The 21,782-nt window shown below is 42.6% G+C and overlaps 1 long non-coding RNA gene across 2 annotated transcripts in view; it reads right to left on the bottom strand.

The window, feature by feature from the left end:
* The window catches only part of LOC126984140 (uncharacterized), a 68,459-nt gene that overhangs the window by 16,612 nt on the left and 30,065 nt on the right, over positions 1-21,782 (bottom strand). For both annotated transcript variants that reach the window (XR_007736440.1, XR_007736439.1), the window contains exons 7-9: positions 16,583-16,651; positions 9,366-9,428; positions 7,060-7,122 (exon numbers count right to left, since the gene is read on the bottom strand). This is a non-coding gene — a long non-coding RNA (uncharacterized LOC126984140). The remainder of the gene's footprint in view (positions 1-7,059; positions 7,123-9,365; positions 9,429-16,582; positions 16,652-21,782) is intronic.

The following is a 21,782-nucleotide window of genomic DNA, read 5'->3' as shown; positions in this document are numbered from 1 at the left end:
TACTTTTATAACACAGAAAAGTGCCTAACAAAGTGCATACAAGAGGAAGGGTGAGCACTTTTCTGTTATTTTTAACGACCTCTTTCATGTATTTTTTGCGCAAGAAAGTACGGAAAGAAAGGCCGTACTTTGAAGCCCTTTTTCTGTGTGTGTGTGTGTGTGTGTGTGTGTGTGTGACCTTCTGTGCAGTAAAAGAACGTGTCAGCCATGTACCATCTGACGCCCTACCACACGTGCCAGAACTATCCGTGGAATGCCAAAACTCCTCCCAAAGCCTCGTCAAATGTGTTTCTTTAGGTTCATGGTGCAGGGGAAGGGTCACACTACCTCAAGGGTCATAAAACTACCCCAGGACATGCCCAAAAAGCCCTACTATGAAAGCCTTACAGAAGTGAGTTTGGGCGTTGAAATGTTTAATAATCAGCCCCTTTAACCTAACCTATCCAAGAGCCAGGAAGGAAGGAAGAAAGGAAGGAAAATTATTTAACACTCACCAATGGAATGTCTGTCTGCCAGTCTTCCTCTTCCTCTTCCTCTTCTTCTTCTTCTAGTCTATAAAGATAAGTAAGGATAAGTAAACAGTTGATAATTCATTTTTTGAGGTCATTATAAATTCTTTTCAGGCTAAAATTAGAAAGAGAGAGAGAGAGAGAGAGAGAGAGAGAGAGAGAGAGAGAGAGAGAGAGAGAGAGAGAGAGAGAGAGAGAGAGAGAGAGAGAGAGAGAGAGAGAGAGAGAGAGAGAGAGAGAGAGAGAGAGAGAGAGAGAGAGAGAGAGAGAGAGAGAGAGAGAATCCAAACAATTCACACATACAATAGCCCTACAATAATAAAAAAAATTAATCATAACTTTAGTAAAACAATCTTTGAATGCATAATATATAACCTAACCTTTGAATATTGTGCATAATAATAATAATAATAATAATAGTAATAATAATAATAATAATAATAATAATAAAATAGTGTTAATGAAAAATTATGCTGGGCTTATGAACATACATGTACAGGTGCAGAAAATATTAGCAGAATTCTGTACCGTCCTGAAACCCTCACTTAAGGGTAAGGTCAGGATAAGTTAAGGTAAGGTTTGGATATTAAGGTAAGGTCAGGATAGGTCAGATTCAGGTTACCTTGGAGTGAATTACGTTAAGGGGAATATTTTAAGGCAAGTTTAGGGTAATTCAACTGTAGTTTTAGGTAAGATGAGAGTGAATTACATTAGTTTAGGGTCATTCAAGACAGAGTAAGGTTACTTTGGGGTGAATTAGATGAAGTTCACGCTGCTTTTTTTTTTTTTTTTTTTTTTACAGCAAAGGAGACAACTCAAGGGCACAAAAAAGTAAACATTAATAAAAAAATAAAAAAACCCCGCTACTCGCTGCTCCTAAAAAGAATCCAAAGAGGTGGCCGAAAGATAAGTCAGTTTCGGGAGGAGAGGTGTCCTGATACCCTCCTCTTGAAAGAGTTCAAGTCGTAGGCAGGAGGAAATACAGATGAAGGAAGATTGTTCCAGAGTTTACCAGCGTGAGGGATGAAAGAGTGAAGATGCTGGTTAACTCTTGCATAAGGGGTTTGGACAGTATAGGGATGAGCATGAGTAGAAAGTCGAGTGCAGCGGGGCCGCGGGAGGGGGGGAGGCATGCAGTTAGCAAGTTCAGAAGAGCAGTCAGCGTGGAAATATCGATAGAAGATAGAAAGAGAGGCAACATTGCGGCGGAATTTAAGAGGTAGAAGACTATCAGTATGAGGAGGAGAGCTGATGAGACGAAGAGCCTTTGCCTCCACTCTGTCCAGAAGAGCTGTGAGGGAGCCACACACATGAGATGCATACTCCATACGAGGGCGGACACGGCCCCTGTATATGGACCGCAACTGTGCAGGGGAGAAGAACTGGCGGAGACGGTACAGAACGCCCAGCCTCGAGGAAGCTGATTTAGTAAGAGATGAGATATGAAGTTTCCAGTTGAGATTTTGAGTTAAGGATAGACCGAGGATGTTTAGTGTTGAGGAAGGTGATAGCTGGGTGTTGTCAAAGAATAGGGGATAGTTGTTTGGAAGATTGTGTCGAGTGGATAGGTGGAGAAACTGTGTTTTTGAGGCGTTGAAGGACACCAGGTTCTTCTTGCCCCAATCGGAAATAATAGTAAGGTCTGAGGCTAAGCGTTCTGCAGCCTCCAGCCTTGAGTCGTTAAGTTCCTGAAGGGTGGGTCTTCTATTAAAAGAAGTTGAATAATGCAGAGTGGAATCATCGGCGTAGGAATGGATAGGACAGTTCGTTTTGGAAAGAAGATCATCAATGAACAACAGAAAAGAGGGAGATAGGACAGAACCCTGTGGGACACCACTGTTAATAGATTTAGGGGAAGAACAGTGACCGTCTACCACGGCAGAAATAGAACGGTCAGAAAGGAAACTGGAGATAAAGGTACAGAGAGAAGGATAGAAACCGTAGGAGGGTAGTTTAGAAAGCAAAGATTTGTGCCAGACCCTATCAAAAGCTTTTGATATGTCCAGCGCAATAGCAAAAGTTTCACCGAAACGGCTAAGAGAGGCTTATGACAGACTTTCGGCACTTAGGGAAGCTTTGTTTTGATCGTTACCAATGGCGCCGATCGATGCTATAGTTTTCCACGTGAAACTGGCCTATGGGGTGGTGGCGGCTGCAGAGGAAGCGAGAGGAGTTGAGAGTGTGTGGCAAGGCTAGGCTAACCCCACTACCACCCCATCGGCCAGTTTTAAGTGGAAATTCTACAGCGGCGATCATTGGTAGCGATCAAAACAAACATAACGACTGTGAAAGCGGCCCTAAGTCCCCCCCCCAAGAAAATTAACATGCTTTATATTAAGGAAACAGTTGTATGCGGCAGAACAAGGAATTTTTAACTCGGGATAATTGACGGCACAGTGATACCTCTGCTTTTTTTGTTTTTTTGTTTTTTTTTACATCTCCTCCTATTGCGCCGGTAGGCTTGCTTGAGGGGCCTGGATGGTATTCGGCCCCAGCCCATCATGGCGCAGGCAAGTGTTTATAGTGGAGCCATCTTCTTACGAGGGTTACATTATACAAGTTGTACAGTGTTTGGATTTATAGCATCAAAATTCCCTGAGAGGGAAGGGATAGGATTGGAAGGGAAGGGATGGGAAGGGATGGGATGGGAAAGGATGGGATGGGAGAGGAAGGGATGGGATGGGATGGGAAGGAAAGGGATGGGAAGGGAAGGGAAGTGGAGTGGGAGAAACACACATCTGGCAGGGCTTTCCAAGGAGTTGTGGGCATTTCCAGGGGTAGTTTTATAACCCTGGTGCTGGCCTAACACTTCTTCAGTTGCATGAACACAAAAAACACTCATTGCAACCCAACTGATCCCCTCTTTAGCCCTTAGAAATAGCTGATGTAAGAAGCAAAACTGTCTTACTATACTGGCCAAAGTCATGCTCAAGTTGGTGGCAATGCAGACCCCACAAGACCGCCACAAAGTCATCATTATCCTTGACGGTGAAGGCCTCAGTCATCGTCAAATAGCACAGCCGACTGGTGTGTCTGTCTCTAACGTATGAATGGGTCTGCAGACAACACGTGGCCACAGGCTCCACTAGTGACAGGCCTCAAAGCCTTGCAGCAGATTTTTAACAGTGTAATCACAGCATGGGTGCATTATTAAATAAATACCTATCATCGTCCTATATCGTATAGCTATGGTGCAGTATGTGCTTTACGTATTAATTTTGGCAGATATTATAATTCTGTATACTTTTACTGGCAATGAATAGGGACCATTGAGAAACATGATCCCCGCTGCTACCACTGGGTTAACCCTTCAACTAACATGCTGTATGTATCCCACCATTGCCTGAGTGTAATGGGGGAGGAATGGGTACCTTGGGGAGGGCCTGGACCCCATTAGAGTAAACCCCATTGATTCTACTGTTTGGCAAGTGCAATTTAGCTTCTCCTAAGGGTTTGGCGGCCCCAGTCAAGTGCGATATATGAGGTACAGTCAACGTTGCCAGCTCACCATGAACCACCATGAACATATATCGTATTTCCTGTTTTTTTACTCACAAGTATTGCCACAAAAGCATCAATACTTGACACTAATAACATTAACTTTAATTTTAGGGCGTTATTGGTGCATGTACAATAGTTTTAGGGCCTTGAAACAATATAGGCAATGATTTGAGTACATGGCAACGCTGGGTACAGTGTTGCTATGATGGGAACACTGTGGACTTATAATAATGTAATATGGCAGTGTACAATTTAGGTCAATCATGGCACACACCCTTAGGGCGGCATTCTGAGACCCTCAAGTTAACCAATTTTAAAGGCCGAAAAGATGGTCAGTCGGTTTCTAATGAGTGTTTTCTTAGGTTCATGGTACAGAGGAAGGGTTAAACCACCACCTGGGCCAACCCCTGGGAATGCCTGCGACTCCTAGGAAAGCCGCCGTCTTGTCTTGGCTATATTTAAGAATGTGACCATCAGACACTTCTGACTTTCACATCTAATATTTCAAAAGGACAAAAAGGAGAATAATTAGACTCTATTGAGTGTTTCTTTTAGATTCATGGTGCATAGGAAGGGTCATTAAACCACCACCACCACCTGGGTCATGAAGCTGGTACGCCTGGAATGACCTCAAACTTCTACGAGCGCCTTGTTAAATATGTATTTCAGGAGGGCAATTACTATGACCCGACCTCACATCAACTACTTCCAAAGGCCAAAAGGAGAATAATTAGGTTCTATTGAGTGTTTCTTTAGGTTTATGGTACATAGAAGGGCTAACCCTTTCATTGCTAAGCGCTCGCAACGAGACTATCCCTCAGGCACGCTCGGCACCTTAAAGGGGCATCTCTTTAACTGCTATATCTCAAAAACTATTCATCAGTTACAAAACAAACCACCATTGGAAAGAGGAGGCCAAGATCTATACAATTCAGTAATGTAAACCTCTCTGCGAAAGTACAGGCACGTTGAGGGGTGTTGCCTGTGAAGACGTACATTTATACATGCGCGACGGTCAGCTGTAAGGCAACTACTGTAGATCTCTTGATGATGGGGTGCTGGCAGGGCAGTATTGACAACTGCAATATTTACAACTATTTGATCAAAATATCAGTCATGTGAAACTATGCAAAAATGTCGCTACATTGGTCAACAACATCCACCAGTTGCTCGTCCGCAGATTTGCCGCGCTGGGCTGACATGATTTTCCACCAAATTTAGTGAAGAACACACTCAATTGGCAATCCTGTGTTGTGAGAATCAGTGTTGGAACACACTCATCCGTGGGAGATTTGAGTGCGGCTGGAGCTCGCAGCGAGTGTTTAACAACGCCAGCAAATACGCCTTACGCTTGCTGCCAGCATTTAGCAATGAAAGGGTTAATGGTCCCTCCAAGCGAGAAAAATGAGAAAAAATCACCCCTCACACAAACCATTTAATAATATATATCAAAACATTTGTGATCAGATTATGTATCATATAATTTGGGGGGTTTATATCATGGCACAAATTTGGCCCATCGCTGCTACACGGTAAAGCCCCAAATTTGGCCCGTCGCTGCTACACGGTAAAGCCACAAATTTGGCCCGTCGCTGCTACACGGTAAAGCCACAAAATGGCTCCATCGTTGCTACACGGTAAAGCCACAACGGCCTGTCGTTGCTACAAGCCACAAATTTGGCCCGTCGCTGCTACACGGTAAAGCCACAAATTTGGCCCGTCGCTGCTACACGGTAAAGCCACAAACTTGGCCCGTCGCTGCTACACAGTAAAGCCACAGATTTGGCCCGTCGCTGTTACCGGGTTAACCCTGTAACACCTCAATCATTTCCTACACTCACCTAACTGCTGGTAAACAAGAGGCTGTAATATTTTCATGATCCTTAACCCTGTAAGTAACACCTCAATCATTTCCTACACTCACCTAACTGCTGGTAAACAAGAGGCTGTAATATTTTCATGATCCTTAACCCTGTAAGTAACACCTCAATCATTTCCTACACTCACCTAACTGGTGGTAAACAAGAAGCTGTAAATGCCAGACACCATTGAACAATAGCGTTGCCGCCCCACGGAGACGCTCACTAGAAATCATCACACTCACCGGTTCAAGCGCTCCATAATTTCTGCATACAACTCCCTTATTTCAAGGCTAACTAAGTGGTCAGGATATGGAGTCAATACCACAGACCAACCATTATGCCAGTCATGGCTCTCAGCGATATCTAAATGAGAATCATGTGGGAGGGATTGCCTGGCCTGGTTAAAGGGTGGAGAGTGAGCCAGGTCTTGGTGGAGGAGCGGCACACTCCACCAGCCACACCACAACGGTTACCCTCCTTATTGGTCACCCAGAGTGTGGACGTTGGACGAACCAGTGTGTCCCACATGAGAGAACGGACCGTTGTTCAGAGTTGTAATAATGAGCTGGTAATACAATGACACAGTACCACGTTTAGTAGTGTGGAGACGGGGTAAATCTGCATATTGACAACTGGGTGTGTCTGGCGAACCACTGAATTACGGTCCAGTTGAAAAGGGTCACCTGCTGTACATACTTTTATAACACAGAAAAGTGCCTAACAAAGTGCATACAAGAGGAAGGGTGAGCACTTTTCTGTTATTTTTAACGACCTCTTTCATGTATTTTTTGCGCAAGAAAGTACGGAAAGAAAGGCCGTACTTTGAAGCCCTTTTTCTGTGTGTGTGTGTGTGTGTGTGTGTGTGTGCCCTTCTGTGCAGGAAAAGAACGTGTCCGCCATGTACCATCTGACGCCCTTCCTCACGTGCCAGAACTATCCGTGGGAATGCCAAAAACTCCTCCCAAAGCCTCGTCAAATGTGTTTCTTTAGGTTCATGGTGCAGGGGAAGGGTCACACTCCCTCAAGGGTCCAAAAACTACCCCAGGACATGCCCAAAAAGCCCTACTATGAAAGCCTTACAGAAGTGAGTTTGGGCGTTGAAATGTTTAATAATCGGCCCCTTTAACCTAACCTATCCAAGAGCCAGGAAGGAAGGAAGAAAGGAAGGAAAATTATTTAACACTCACCAATGGAATGTCTGTCTGTCAGTCTTCCTCTTCCTCTTCTTCCTCTTCTTCTTCTTCTTGTCTCTAAAGATAAGTAAAGATATTAGTATACAGTTGATAATTCATTTTTTGAGGTCATTATAAATTCTTTTCAGGCTAAAATTATAGAAAGAGAGAGAGAGAGAGAGAGAGAGAGAGAGAGAGAGAGAGAGAGAGAGAGAGAGAGAGAGAGAGAGAGAGAGAGAGAGAGAGAGAGAGAGAGAGAGAGAGAGAGAGAGAGAGAGAGAGAGAGAGAGAGAGAGAGAATCCAAACAATTCACACATACAATAGCCCTACAATAATAAAAAAAATTTAATCATAACTTTAGTAAAACAATCTTTGAATGCATAATATACAACCTAACCTTTGAATATAGTGCATAATAATAATAATAATAATAATAATAATAATAATAATAATAATAATAATAGTGTTAATGAAAAATTATGCTGGGCTTATGAACATACATGTACAGGTGCAGAAAATATTAGCAGAATTCTGTACCGTCCTGAAACCCTCACTTAAGGGTAAGGTCAGGATAAGTTAAGGTAAGGTTAGGATATTAAGGTAAGGTCAGGATAGGTCAGATTCAGGTTACCTGGGAGTGAATTACGTTAAGGGAATATTTTAAGGCAAGTTTAGGTAATTCAACTGTAGTTTTAGGTAAGATGAGAGTGAATTACATTAGTTTAGGGTCATTCAAGACAGAGTAAGGTTACTTTAGGGTGAATTAGATGAAGTTCACGCTGCTTATGACAGACTTTCGTAACTTAGGTAAGCATTGATTTTATCGTTACCAATTGCGCCGATCGATGCTATAGTTTTCCACGTGAAACTGGCCTATGGGGTGGTGGCGGCTGCAGAGGAAGCGAGAGGGGTTGAGAGTGTGTGGCAAGGCTAGGCTAACCCCACTACCACCCCATCGGCCAGTTTTAAGTGGAAATTCTACAGCGGCGATCATTGGTAGCGATCAAAACAAACATAACGACTGTGAAAGCGGCCCTAAGTCCCCCCCCCAAGAAAATTAACATGCTTTATATTAAGGAAACAGTTGTATGCGGCAGAACAAGGAATTTTTAACTCGGGATAATTGACGGCACAGTGATACCTCTGCTTTTTTTGTTTTTTTTTACATCTCCTCCTATTGCGCCGGTAGGCTTGCTTGAGGGGCCTGGATGGTATTCGGCCCCAGCCCATCATGGCGCAGGCAAGTGTTTATAGTGGAGCCATCTTCTTACGAGGGTTACATTATACAAGTTGTACGAGTGTTTGATTTACAAGCATCAAAATTCCCTGAGAGGGAAGGGATAGGATTGGAAGGAAGGGATGGGAAAGGGATGGGATGGGAAAGGATGGGATGGGAGAGGAAGGATGGGATGGGATGGAAGGGAAGGAAAGGGATGGGAAGGAAGGGAAGTGGGAGAAACACACATCTGGCAGGGCTTTCCAAGGAGTTGTGGGCATTTCCAGGGTAGTTTTATAACCCTGGTGCTGGCCTAACCTTCTTCAGTTGCATGAACCCAAAAAACACTCATTGCAACCCAATTGATCCCCTCTTTAGCCCTTAGAAATAGCTGATGTAAGAAGCAAAACTGTCTTACTATACTGGCCAAAGACATGCCCAAGTTGGTGGCAATGCAGACCCCACAAGACCGCCACAAAGTCATCATTATCCTTGACGGTGAAGGCCTCAGTCATCGTCAAATAGCACAGCCGACTGGTGTGTCTGTCTCTAACGTATGAATGGGTCTGCAGACAACACGTGGCCACAGGCTCCACTAGTGACAGGCCTCAAAGCCTTGCAGCAGATTTTTAACAGTGTAATCACAGCAGGGGTGCATAGACTCATTATTAAATAAATACCTATCATCGTCATATATCGTATAGCTATGGTGCAGTATGTGCTTTACGTATTAATTTTGGCAGATATTATAATTCTGTATACTTTTACTGGCAATGAATAGGGACCATTAAGAAACATGATCCCCGCTGCTACCACTGGGTTAACCTTCAACTAACATGCTGTATGTATCCCACCATTGCCTGAGTGTAATGGGGAGGAATGGGTACTTTGGGAGGGCCTGGACCCCATTAGAGTAAACCCCATTGATTCTACTGTTTGGCAAGTGCAATTTAGCTTCTCCTAAGGGTTTATGGCCCCAGTCAAGTGCGATATATGAGGTACAGTCAACGTTGAAATGTTTAATAATCAGCCCCTTTAACCTAACCTATCCAAGAGCCAGGAAGGAAGGAAGGAAGGAAGGAAGGAAAATTATTTAACACTCACCAATGGAATGTCTGTCTGTCAGTCTTCCTCTTCCTCTTCTTCCTCTTCTTCTTCTTCTTGTCTCTAAAGATAAGTAAAGATATTAGTACAGTTGATAATTCATTTTTTGAGGTCATTATAAATTCTTTTCAGGCTAAAATTAGAGAGAGAGAGAGAGAGAGAGAGAGAGAGAGAGAGAGAGAGAGAGAGAGAGAGAGAGAGAGAGAGAGAGAGAGAGAGAGAGAGAGAGAGAGAGAGAGAGAGAGAGAGAGAGAGAGAGAGAGAGAGAGAGAGAGAGAGAGAGAGAGAGAGAGAGAGAGAGAGAGAGAGAGAGAGAGAGAGAGAGAGAGAATCCAAACAATTCACACATACAATAGCCCTACAATAATAAAAAAATTTAATCATAACTTTAGTAAAACAATCTTTGAATGCATAATATATAACCTAACCTTTGAATATAGTGCATAATAATAATAATAATAATAATAATAATAATAATAATAATAATAATAGTGTTAATGAAAAATTATGCTGGGCTTATGAACATACATGTACAGGTGCAGAAAATATTAGCAGAATTCTGTACCGTCCTGAAACCCTCACTTAAGGGTAAGGTCAGGATAAGTTAAGGTAAGGTTAGGATATTAAGGTAAGGTCAGGATAGGTCAGATTCAGGTTACCTTGGAGTGAATTACGTTAAGGGGAATATTTTAATGCAAGTTTAGGTTAATTCAACTGTAGTTTTATGTAAGATGAGAGTGAATTACATTAGTTTATGGTCATTCAAGACAGAGTTAGGTTACTTTGGGGTGTATTAGATGAAGTTCACGCTGCTTATGAGAGACTTTCGGCACTTAGTGAAGCTTTGTTTTGATCGTTACCAATGGCGCCGATCGATGCTATAGTTTTCCACGTGAAACTGGCCTATGGGGTGGTGGCGGCTGCAGAGGAAGCGAGAGGAGTTGAGAGTGTGTGGCAAGGCTAGGCTAACCCCACTACCACCCCATCGGCCAGTTTTAAGTGGAAATTCTACAGCGGCGATCATTGGTAGCGATCAAAACAAACATAACGACTGTGAAAGCGGCCCTAAGTCCCCCCCCCAAGAAAATTAACATGCTTTATATTAAGGAAACAGTTGTATGCGGCAGAACAAGGAATTTTTAACTCGATAATTGACGGCACAGTGATACCTCTGCTTTTGTTTTTGTTTTTTTACATCTCCTCCTATTGCGCCGGTAGGCTTGCTTGAGGGGCCTGGATGGTATTCGGCCCCAGCCCATCATGGCGCAGGCAAGTGTTTATAGTGGAGCCATCTTCTTACGAGGGTTACATTATACAAGTTGTACGAGTGTTTGGATTTACAAGCATCAAAATTCCCTGAGAGGAAGGGAAGGATAGGATTGGAAGGGAAGGGATGGGAGAGGAAGGGATGGGAAAGGAAGGGATGGGAGAGGAAGGGATGGGATGGGATGGGAAGGAAGGAAAGGGATGGGAAGGAAGGGAAGTGGAGGAGAAACACACATCTGGCAGGGCTTTCCAAGGAGTTGTGGGCATTTCCAGGGGTAGTTTTATAACCCTGGTGCTGGCCTAACCCTTCTTCAGTTGCATGAACCCAAAAAACACTCATTGCAACCCAACTGATCCCCTCTTTGGCCCTTAGAAATAGCTGATGTAAGAAGCAAAACTGTCTTACTATACTGGCCAAAGACATGCCCAAGTTGGTGGCAATGCAGACCCCACAAGACCGGCACAAAGTCATCATTATCCTTGACGGTGAAGGCCTCAGTCATCGTCAAATAGCACAGCCGACTGGTGTGTCTGTCTCTAACGTATGAATGGGTCTGCAGACAACACGTGGCCACAGGCTCCACTAGTGACAGGCCTCAAAGCCTTGCAGCAGATTTTTAACAGTGTAATCACAGCAGGGGTGCATAGACTCATTATTAAATAAATACCTATCATCGTCATATATCGTATAGCTATGGTGCAGTATGTGCTTTACGTATTAATTTTGGCAGATATTATAATTCTGTATACTTTTACTGGCAATGAATAGGGACCATTAAGAAACATGATCCCCGCTGCTACCACTGGGTTAACCCTTCAACTAACACGCTGTATGTATCCCACCATTGCCTAGGAGAGTGAGTGTAATGGGGGAGGAATGGGTACCTTGGGGAGGGCCTGGACCCCATTAGAGTAAACCCCATTGATTCTACTGTTTGGCAAGTGCAATTTAGCTTCTCCTAAGGGTTTGGCAGCCCCAGTCAAGTGCGATATATGAGGTACAGTCAACGTTGCCGGCTCACCATGAACCACCGTGAACATATATCGTATTTCACGTATTTTTACTCACAAGTATTGCCACAAAAGCATCAATACTTGACACTAATAACATTAACTTTAATTTTAGGGCGTTATTGGTGCATGTACAATAGTTTTAGGGCCTTGAAACAATATATGCAATGATTTGAGTACATGGCAACGCTGAGTACAGTGTTGCTGTAATGGGAACACTGTGGACTTATAATAATGTAATATGGCAGTGTACAATTTAGGTCAGTCATGGCACACACCCATTGTAGCTTAGGGGCGGGATTCATCAAACCATTTACCGGACCTCTGTCTGGTAAGTCTCGCGGTATCTCCGCCCACCCGGTAAATCGGCATTCATCAACCACTTACCGGAGCCGTGGTAAGGCCAAAAGTTACTGCGGCTCGGAGCACCCGTAACTGAGTTACCACAGGCGTGGTAAGTGCTTAGACACTGCCGTGGCTCATGTTCGGAGGCGATTTTGAGCCAATGTATTTTTTACCTCGTAACGTGCCCTACACCATCAGAAGCAGAAAAGTATGCAGATTTAGGATCTGGGCTTATAGAAGCGATGTGACGAAAACCAGCTGAGTATGAAGGAGTTGAAGAGAAATAAATGCAAGAAAATGTGTACTCCCTATTCATTTAACTTTGATTTTCGTATGTGTATTTACACATTATTGTTACAATTTTATGCTAGTGTGATGCAGAATTTTCTCAAGAAGATGATGGTCTACATTTTTCTCAAAAATGAATGTTGGGGTCAGGAAACGGGGTGGGAGTGAGGTGTGTGAAGTCGTCGGTTTGGGATGAACTGGGCACACCCGTGCACAGCCTCAGGCTGGCTTCACTTGCAGGCCGCACTCTATAGTATGTAAGTCTGTGGAACTGTCCACCCACATGACTTTTCCCTACTTGTTAAAACACTGCAGAGGGAATAATGTTCTGCCTGTGACAGTCACCTCCCGTCTCAAGTCTCCAATATTCTTGCTGTGGAGTTTAATGTCGTAAAATTTTGCTCTGACCTCCTCCACACTACTCACGAAGCCACTTGATCACGCCATTCACCTCAGCAGCCACAACTTCCCACGCCCACACCCATTGCTTGGCTGCACCAGTGAGGCATGATGACAATGGCCCCCTAGTCAGTTTTGGTTGCGAGGGGTGAGTATGGGCAAACATTAGAATAATACCCAATCTTGTGATAGCGAGGCACGCAGCTGGCGTTGGCGATGGAAAACTATGTAGGTAACATACAAAAATGTTCAGAATATTGCTAGGCTACATAAGCAAGTATATTTTTATTTCAAGAATAAATATACAAGTAACGGCATTCATTCGTAAAAAACGCCACATCTAATTGAGGGATCACCACGCTAATTATTTGTTTTAAGGCAGTATTTACGCCTGTACAATACACATGTCTTGATTTTGAAGTCTGTGTATTAGTAAACAAACGACACGTGAAAGCTGAAATACAGCATCAAAGGTCGCACGTGATTGGCTGTCCAGCCCAACCAATTGTTGCTAGGGTGCGAGTTACCGGAGCGTTACCATACTGTTGATGAATGCCGTGTTTGAAAGATGCCGCAGCTCTGGTAGCGCTCCGGTAAATGTGAGGGATACCAAAGGCGTGGTTGGTAAGATTGATGAATCCGGGCCTAGGGCGGCATTCTGAGCCCCTCAAGTTAACCAATTTTAAAGGCCGAAAAGGTGGTCAGTCGGTTTCTAATGAGTGTTTTCTTAGGTTCATGGTACAGAGGAAGGGTTAAACCACCACCTGGGCCAACCCCTGGGAATGCCTATGACTCCTAGGAAAGCCGTCTTGTCTTGGCTATATATAAGAATGTGACCATCAGACACTTCTACCTTTCACATCAACTATTTCCAAAGGACAAAAAGGAGACTAATTAGACTATTGAGTGTTTCTTTTAGGTTCATGGTACATAGGAAGGGTTATTAAACCACCACCTGGGTCATGAAGCTAGTACCCCTGGAACGACCTCAAACTCCAACGAACGCCTTGTTAAATGTGTGTTCCAGGTGGGCAATTAATATGACCTGACCCTCACATCAACTATTACTCCTTGACGATTTAGACTCTTTCAAAGTATATTGGATGACAGATAGATAGATAGATAATAGATAAGATACATATACAAAAATAAACACATAGATTTACACATAGTTGAAATATACATACATATTAAAAAGCAGTGTACAATTTTACCAAATATAGATTATATAGTAATTTGGAGACACTGTATCTGTTACCTATATTTATCTATTGTACCATTATCTAGCACCTTTTATGACACCATGATAACACTCCTCCTGGGAACAGAGAGTGGAGGAAAGATTGGAGGGAAGGAAGAAAGATTGGAGGGAGTTAGGAAGGAGAGATTGGAGGAAAGGAGAAAAGATTGGAGGGAAGGAAAGATTGGAGGGGTGGAGGGAGTTAGGAAGGAGAGATTGGAGTAAAGGAGAAAAGATTGGAGGGAAGGAGAAAAGATTGGAGGGAAGGAGGAAAGATTGGAGGGGTGGAGGAAAGATTGGAGGGGTGGAGGAAAGATTGGAGGGGTGGAGGGAGTTAGGAAGGAAAGATTGGAGGAAAGGAGAAAAGATTGGAGGGAAGAAGGAAAGATTGGAGGGAAGGAGGAAAGATTGGAGGGAAGGAGGAAAGATTGGAGGGAGTTAGGAAGGAGTGGTTAGGTGGTGCTACTTTGGCTCGTTATCTACAAGAACAAAAATATCTACACCATACTTTGGCTTGTTATCTATAAGGAAAAGTATCTACACTGTAGAAATTTTATTTTGTAATGATATCTACATGGTAAAACATAATTAAAACACTTTTGGTTTTGGTTTGGTTATGTTACGTCTGCTTAGGTTAGTTACTTATAATGTACACCTTCATATTATGGTTCAAGTGCATTTATTTTTGCCCTTTGCCCACAGTTTGGAAGAGTACATGATATTTTGAAGTGGCAGAGCTAAAATATTTACCAAAAATTTTGTAAATATTCGTCCTTGGGGTGTTTTATCCTCTACTCCCCCTTTTTTTATCACACTGAAAAGGAGAATGATCAGCTGGGAGGGCCGCACGTCAAAAATGCCCAGGAGAAGATTAAAGAAACACTGGTACATTGGTTAGCAGGTTCAGCAGCAAATCCCTGTGTCCGTGTATGAATCTCAGCTTGATTAGTCGACACGCAGCTCACCCAGCTGTTCATGGACCCTTTTGGGCTGACCAACTAATGGGTATCTAGGAAAACTTTGGGAAGATAAACTGTGGGTAGCAGGAATATCACACTGGCCCTGTCATTATTATTATTATTACCCACCACAGACTCAAGGACAAGTAAGGCGGACAAACACAGAGGCCGCACGCAGCTTTGAGGAATGCCCACAACTTTACCTGGAGACGAGGTAATCCTGAAAACATGATTTATCTCGAGAAAAACGACTTTGGTCGCCGTACAGTTCATGGTACGCGCCGAGAAATCACGTGACTTTGTTTACGTTTTCACGCTCACGCTCGCCAACCTCGCCCGACCAGTTATACCAACACTGCCGACGATTTAGGTTCGGTGCGGGTCTCGTTGGGGAGCGTAAATCTTTGAGTGTAAGACGGGCGCCTGGCTCTCGTACGCCAGCCAACAAACCTGGTGCGCGTTTTCGTTTTGCCGCTCCTGAAAGGACTGTAAGACCGGCCCTAGGAGTCTGACATTTCCAGGAGTATAGTTTTATGACCAGGTGGTAGTTTGACCCTTCCTCTGTACCCTGAACCTAAAGAAACACATATTTGGCAAGGCTTTCCTAGGAGTCTTTGACATTTCCAGGAGTATAGTTTTATGACCAGGTGGTAGTTTGACCCTTCCTCTGTACCCTGAACCTAAAGAAACACATATTTGGCAAGGCTTTCCTAAGAGTCTTTGACATTTCCAGGAGTATAGTTTTATGACCAGGTGGTAGTCTGACCCTTCCTCTGTACCCTGAACCTAAAGAAACACATATTTGGCAAGGCTTTCCTAGGAGTCTTTGACATTTCCAGGAGTATAGTTTTATGACCAGGTGGTAGTCTGACCCTTCCTCTGTACCCTGAACCTATTGAAACACATATTTGGCAAGGCTTTCCTAGGAGTCTTTGACATTTCCAGGAGTATAGTTTTATGACCAGGTGGTAGTGTGACCCTCTGTACCCTGAACATGAAGAAACACATATTTGGCAAGGCTTTCCTAGGAGTCTTTGACATTTCCAGGAGTATAGTTTTATGACCAGGTGGTAGTTTGACCCTTCCTCTGTACCATGAACATGAAGAAACACTCATTAGAACCCGATTGCCCCCTCTTTGACCTTCAGAAATACAGAACATAGTTGACATGAGAAGCAAAAGTGTCTTATAATACCAATCCCAGGATATAGTTAATATTGTGTCATCAAAACCCAGATTAAATTCAAACCTCTCCTGCGTCCATCCCACTCTGATTGGGCTCATGTTAACGCCGCCCTGCACTGTGACGCCTTGTTTAAGAGGCCCCCGAGCCAAGAAGGACGGAACAGAGAGGGAGAAAGCTGTTGCTGAGAGGGAGAAAATATAAGAAAGATTTTAATGGAAGCGGCCAAGATAGATAATGGAGAGAGAGAGAGAGAGAGAGAGAGAGAGAGAGAGAGAGAGAGAGAGAGAGAATTACCTCCACTAAAATGATCCACAAAGTCTAAATGGATGTATATAATCCCCCCTTTGCGCCCATGGACCCCCCTAACGAAACAGACCAGCTATAGTGTAAGCTATCTAATGGGGGCCTTCTCCCCCTCAACAACTTAAGAAAACGACAAAAAAACATCACACTTTCCCTCCTTATTATGAAAATTCCTTGATTGCTCGTTAACCATTTTAGAAAAAAATAAATTAACACTCACCAATGGGTTCCTCCTGTGTTCCTCGTCTTCTTCTTCCTCCTCCTCCTCCTCTTCTTTGTTTGGTAGTGTCTGCAAATCAAGTTTGGTGTCAATTAACTGTGTAAACATCAAGCAGGTGAAGTCACTCATATTTATCTATTTGTATATATTTCATGGTGGCAAAATTTAAATTATCAGTTTCATTTTCACCAGTGACACGAATTTGTGGCTGTTTTCCACAATAGAATTTCACTCTAATAAGTGAATCAGACCCCACAGAGATATTACCAGAGTGTGTAGGAATGAATACAAAGATAACCACATACTTTGATTTAACTCTAGGATGTCTCGTGGATCATCAATAAATAAAAAACAAAATATCTGGACAGGCCACTCTTGAGCCTGTTACCTTCAATGACACCCCAAAACAGTCCCTACGCCAAGTGTGTAAAATTCCATATTTTGGTTGTGTTAGGTGTGCCTATTAGCAACTACTACTATTTTTACTGAACGAGGGACACGTGATCCATATAAACCATTAATACTACCTAATAATATTAAACAAATTATATACGTGCTACCAGGGAATCATGAGGATTAATGTTATTGTAATTCTCACGTTTACTCAACCCTACTAAACCTATCCACCCCGCGCCCACCTAGCCTCCAGCAGGTGCCCACCCTGGCTCGCATAACCATAGCAGGGTGCGATAACAGAAAACCTTATTCCCGATAACCGATAACTGATAATGGAAAACCTTATCGGTGATAACCGATATTCGTTAACTGGAAACACAAATATAGGCGATAACCGATACCCGATATTAATCCACAATTCCGATACTAGCTAGCGATAAGTCCGATAGGCGAAAACGATACTATATTGACATTTCAAATAAAAAACATAGATGAATTCATATTTTCATTATCTGTATTTAAAAACTTACAAAATCTGAAAAGCACACGTTGACACGTACATATGGACGGTAATACTAGAAACGCCTGAACCGGTGTTGTGTTATTTGGCGTCCCCACCGACAAACAGTGGTCTCTCGTGAACTGCACATGCTCAGACCAGCAAGCGTAGACCTGAGCAGTCTCACAAAGCTTTTTAACCGTAATTTAGAGTTGCTGGAAGGCTGAATCAGACATACAGTACCACTACCATCTCGATGTTTCTAGATCCGACACTCTGTACGAGTTGTATTTACATGTACAGAGTGTCGTTCTAGAAACAGCGAGGATGGTGGTACTGTATGTCTGATTCAGCCTTCCAGCAACTGCTCTTAATGCGTTTGTGATACTGTACAGGTCTATGCTTACTGGTCTGAACATGCGCAGTTCACGAGAGACCAGTGTTTGTTAACACAAGCGCCAGCTTTTGACGATGGGACACCAAATAACACAACACCGGGTGCCTTCAACACCATGGCATGCTCACAAACGAATATGGAATATCAAATTTGAGGTAGTGAATAATCATTTTGGGGCAAAGCTAAATGATTTTTCTCTTTGATGTATTGATTTTTGAGTCTAACATAAAAAAACAACCTAGTATTTTAATGTTGATGATCTAAGTACGAAATCTCTTCGCCAAAGATAATTCATACCCCAAGTTTTTCATAAAATACCGGGCACCCGGGCCACGCATGCGAGTAGGGAGGAGACAACGTTTTTTTTTTTTTCTGAGGCGGAAAAAAAGTAGCGATTATCACTAGTTTGGTTACAAAAATAACGAAGATACCGATATATATTTAAATAAGCAGCGGATGGCCGACAACCCGATTTTGTTATCAGCGATAAAGTATCGCGATAACGCCCAGCTATGCGCATAACTCACCACCCACCTTCCTGCAATTACAGCTGATAATGTAGTACTGCGAACACTTAATATAACACGTCACGTCGTAGGGTATTCGTATCTTACAATTTTACTGAACACCAGTCGACCTGTCCTCCCCCGCTCACCTCTGTTGCGCCTCCTCATTCCCAGTCCTACTAAAATGGATTGGCTGAGGAGAAGCACCTTCCACAGGGAGAGCGTGTCAGTTTTCCCTGTTCCTCACTGGCTGACAGCCACTGATGAGGCTGCTGGCCAATACCAAATTTAAAGTGCATATTTCACACCTTTTCTTTCTCCTTATTTTCTCCATGCAAACAGTTTAATACTTACTAAAAAATGGTCATTATCGTAAATAAATCTGTCTCAGGAAAACAAATAACCAGTGAGGCTGGCAAGGAGAGGATGAGAGCTCACCATGCTGTGCCCAGTGACCATATTGACGTGTGTGTGTGTGTGTGTGTGTGTGTGTGTGTATATACCAATACCTACATATATAAATATATATATATATATATATATATATATATATATATATATATATATATATATATATATATATATATATATATATGTAGGCATCAGCTCTCAGTGATTTTACTATACTAGGCTACTACTACCCTACTCACCTAGACTTACATGATGATTATGTTGAGTTTATGGCTGAAAGCTTGTTATATTCAATAGCGACATTTGAAATTTAACGTATGCGATCTCGGACACAGCAGAGGGCGCTGTTTTGGCCCGGCCGTAGTGACTTACTTTATGTGCACCATGTAATTCTGCATGTTTTCATATAATACATGATGATTATGTTGAGTTTATGGCTGAAAGCTTGTTATATTCGATAGCGACATTTGAAATTTGGCACACGCGGCGATCTCGGATACGGTGCGAGGTGTTGTTTTGGCCTGGCTGTAGTGAGTTTCTTTATGTGCACCATTTAATTCTGCATGTTTTCATATATAAAAATGATGATTATGCTGAGTTTATGGCTGAAAGCTTGTTATATTCAATAGCGACATTTGAAATTTGGCGTGGCGATCTCGGATACGGCGCAGGGCACTGTTTTGGCCCGGCCGTAGTGAATTTCTTTATGTGCACCATGTAATTCTGCATGTTTTCATATATAATACATGATGATTATGTTGAGTTTATGGCTGAAACCTTGTTATATTCAATAGCGACATTTGAAATTTAGCGCGAATGGCGATCTCGGATACGGTGCGGGGTGTTGTTTTGGCCCGGCCGTAGTGAGTTTCTTTATGTGTACCATTTAATTCTGCATGTTTTCATATATAATACATGATGATTATGCTGAGTTTATGGCTGAAAGCTTGTTATATTCAATAGCAACATTTGAAATTTGGCGCGTGGCGATCTCGGATACGGCGCAGGGCGCTGTTTTGGCCCGGCCGTAGTGAGTTTCTTTATGTGCACCATTTAATTCTGCATGTTTTCATATATAATACATGATGATTATGTTGAGTTTATGGCTGAAAGCTTGTTATATTCAATAGCGACATTTGAAATTTAGAGCGCTGGGCGATCTCGGACACCGCTGAGGGCGCTGTTTTGGCCCGGCCGTAGTGAGTTTCTTTATGTGCACCATGTAATTCTGCATGTTTTCATATAATACATGATGATTATGTTGAGTTTATGGCTGAAACCTTGTTATATTCAATAGCGACATTTGAAATTTCGCACGACGGGCGATCTCGGATACGGTGCGAGGTGTTGTTTTGGCCTGGCCGTAGTGAGTTTCTTTATGTGCACCATTTAATTCTGCATGTTTTCATATATAAAAATGATAATTATGCTGAGTTTATGGCTGAAAGCTTGTTATATTCAATAGCGACATTTGAAATTTGACGCGTGGCGATATCTCGGATACGGTGCAGGGCGCTGTTTTGGCCCGGCCGTAGTGAATTACTTTATGTGCACCATGTAATTCTGCATGTTTTCATATATAATACATGATGATTATGTTGAGTTTATGGCTGAAACCTTGTTATATTCAATAGCGACATTTGAAATTTTGCTCTATTGGCGATCTCGGATACGGTGCGGGGCGTTGTTTTGGCCCGGCCGCAGTGAGTTTCTTTATGTGTACCATTTAATTCTGCATGTTTTCATATATAATACATGATGATTATGCTGAGTTTATGGCTGAAAGCTTGTTGTATTCAATAGCGACATTTGAAATTTGGCGTGGCGATCTCGGATACGGCGCAGGGAGCTGTTTTGGCCCGGCCGAGTGAGTTTCTTTATGTGCACCATTTAATTCTGCATGTTTTCATATATAATACATGATGATTATGTTGAGTTTATGGCTGAAAGCTTGTTATATTCAATAGCGACATTTGAAATTTATGCTGGCGATCTCGGACACAGCAGAGGGCGCTGTTTTGGCCCGGCCGTAGTGAGTTTCTTTATGTGCCCCATGTAATTCTGCATGTTTTCATATATAATACATGATGATTATGTTGAGTTTATGGCTGAAAGCTTGTTATATTCAATAGCGACATTTGAAATTTGACGAGCGTGGCGATCTCGGACACAGCAGAGGGCGCTGTTTTGGCCCGGCCGTAGTGAGTTTCTTTATGTGCACCATGTAATTCTGCATGTTTTCATATATAATACATGATGATTATGTTGAGTTTATGGCTGAAACCTTGTTATATTCAATAGCGACATTTGAAATTTCGCACTCCAGGCGATCTCGGATACGGTGCGAGGTGTTGTTTTGGCCTGGCCGTAGTGAGTTTCTTTATGTGCACCATTTAATTCTGCATGTTTTCATATACAAAACTGATTGTTATGCTGTGTTTATGGCTGAAAGCTTGTTATATTCAATAGCGACATTTGAAATTTGACGTGGCGATCTCGGATACGGCGCAGGGCACTGTTTGGGCCCGGCCGTAGTGAATTACTTTATGTGCACCATGTAATTCTGCATGTTTTCATATATAATACATGATGATTATGTTGAGTTTATGGCTGAAACCTTGTTATATTCAATAGCGACATTTGAAATTTAGCGCGAATGGCGATCTCGGATACGGTGCGGGGCGTTGTTTTGGCCCGGCCGCAGTGAGTTTCTTTATGTGTACCATTTAATTCTGCATGTTTTCATATATAATACATGATGATTATGCTGAGTTTATGGCTGAAAGCTTGTTATATTCAATAGCGACATTTGAAATTTGGCGATCTCGGACACAGCAGAGGGCGCTGTTTTGGCCCGGCCGTAGTGAGTTTCTTTATGTGCACCATGTAATTCTGCATGTTTTCATATATAATACATGATGATTATGTTGAGTTTATGGCTGAAACCTTGTTATATTCAATAGCGACATTTGAAATTTAGCGCGAATGGCG

This window comes from Eriocheir sinensis, chromosome 56 (assembly GCF_024679095.1).
Source record: "Eriocheir sinensis breed Jianghai 21 chromosome 56, ASM2467909v1, whole genome shotgun sequence".
NCBI lineage: Eukaryota > Metazoa > Arthropoda > Malacostraca > Decapoda > Varunidae > Eriocheir > Eriocheir sinensis.
This window is presented reverse-complemented; position numbering and strand designations above follow the sequence as displayed.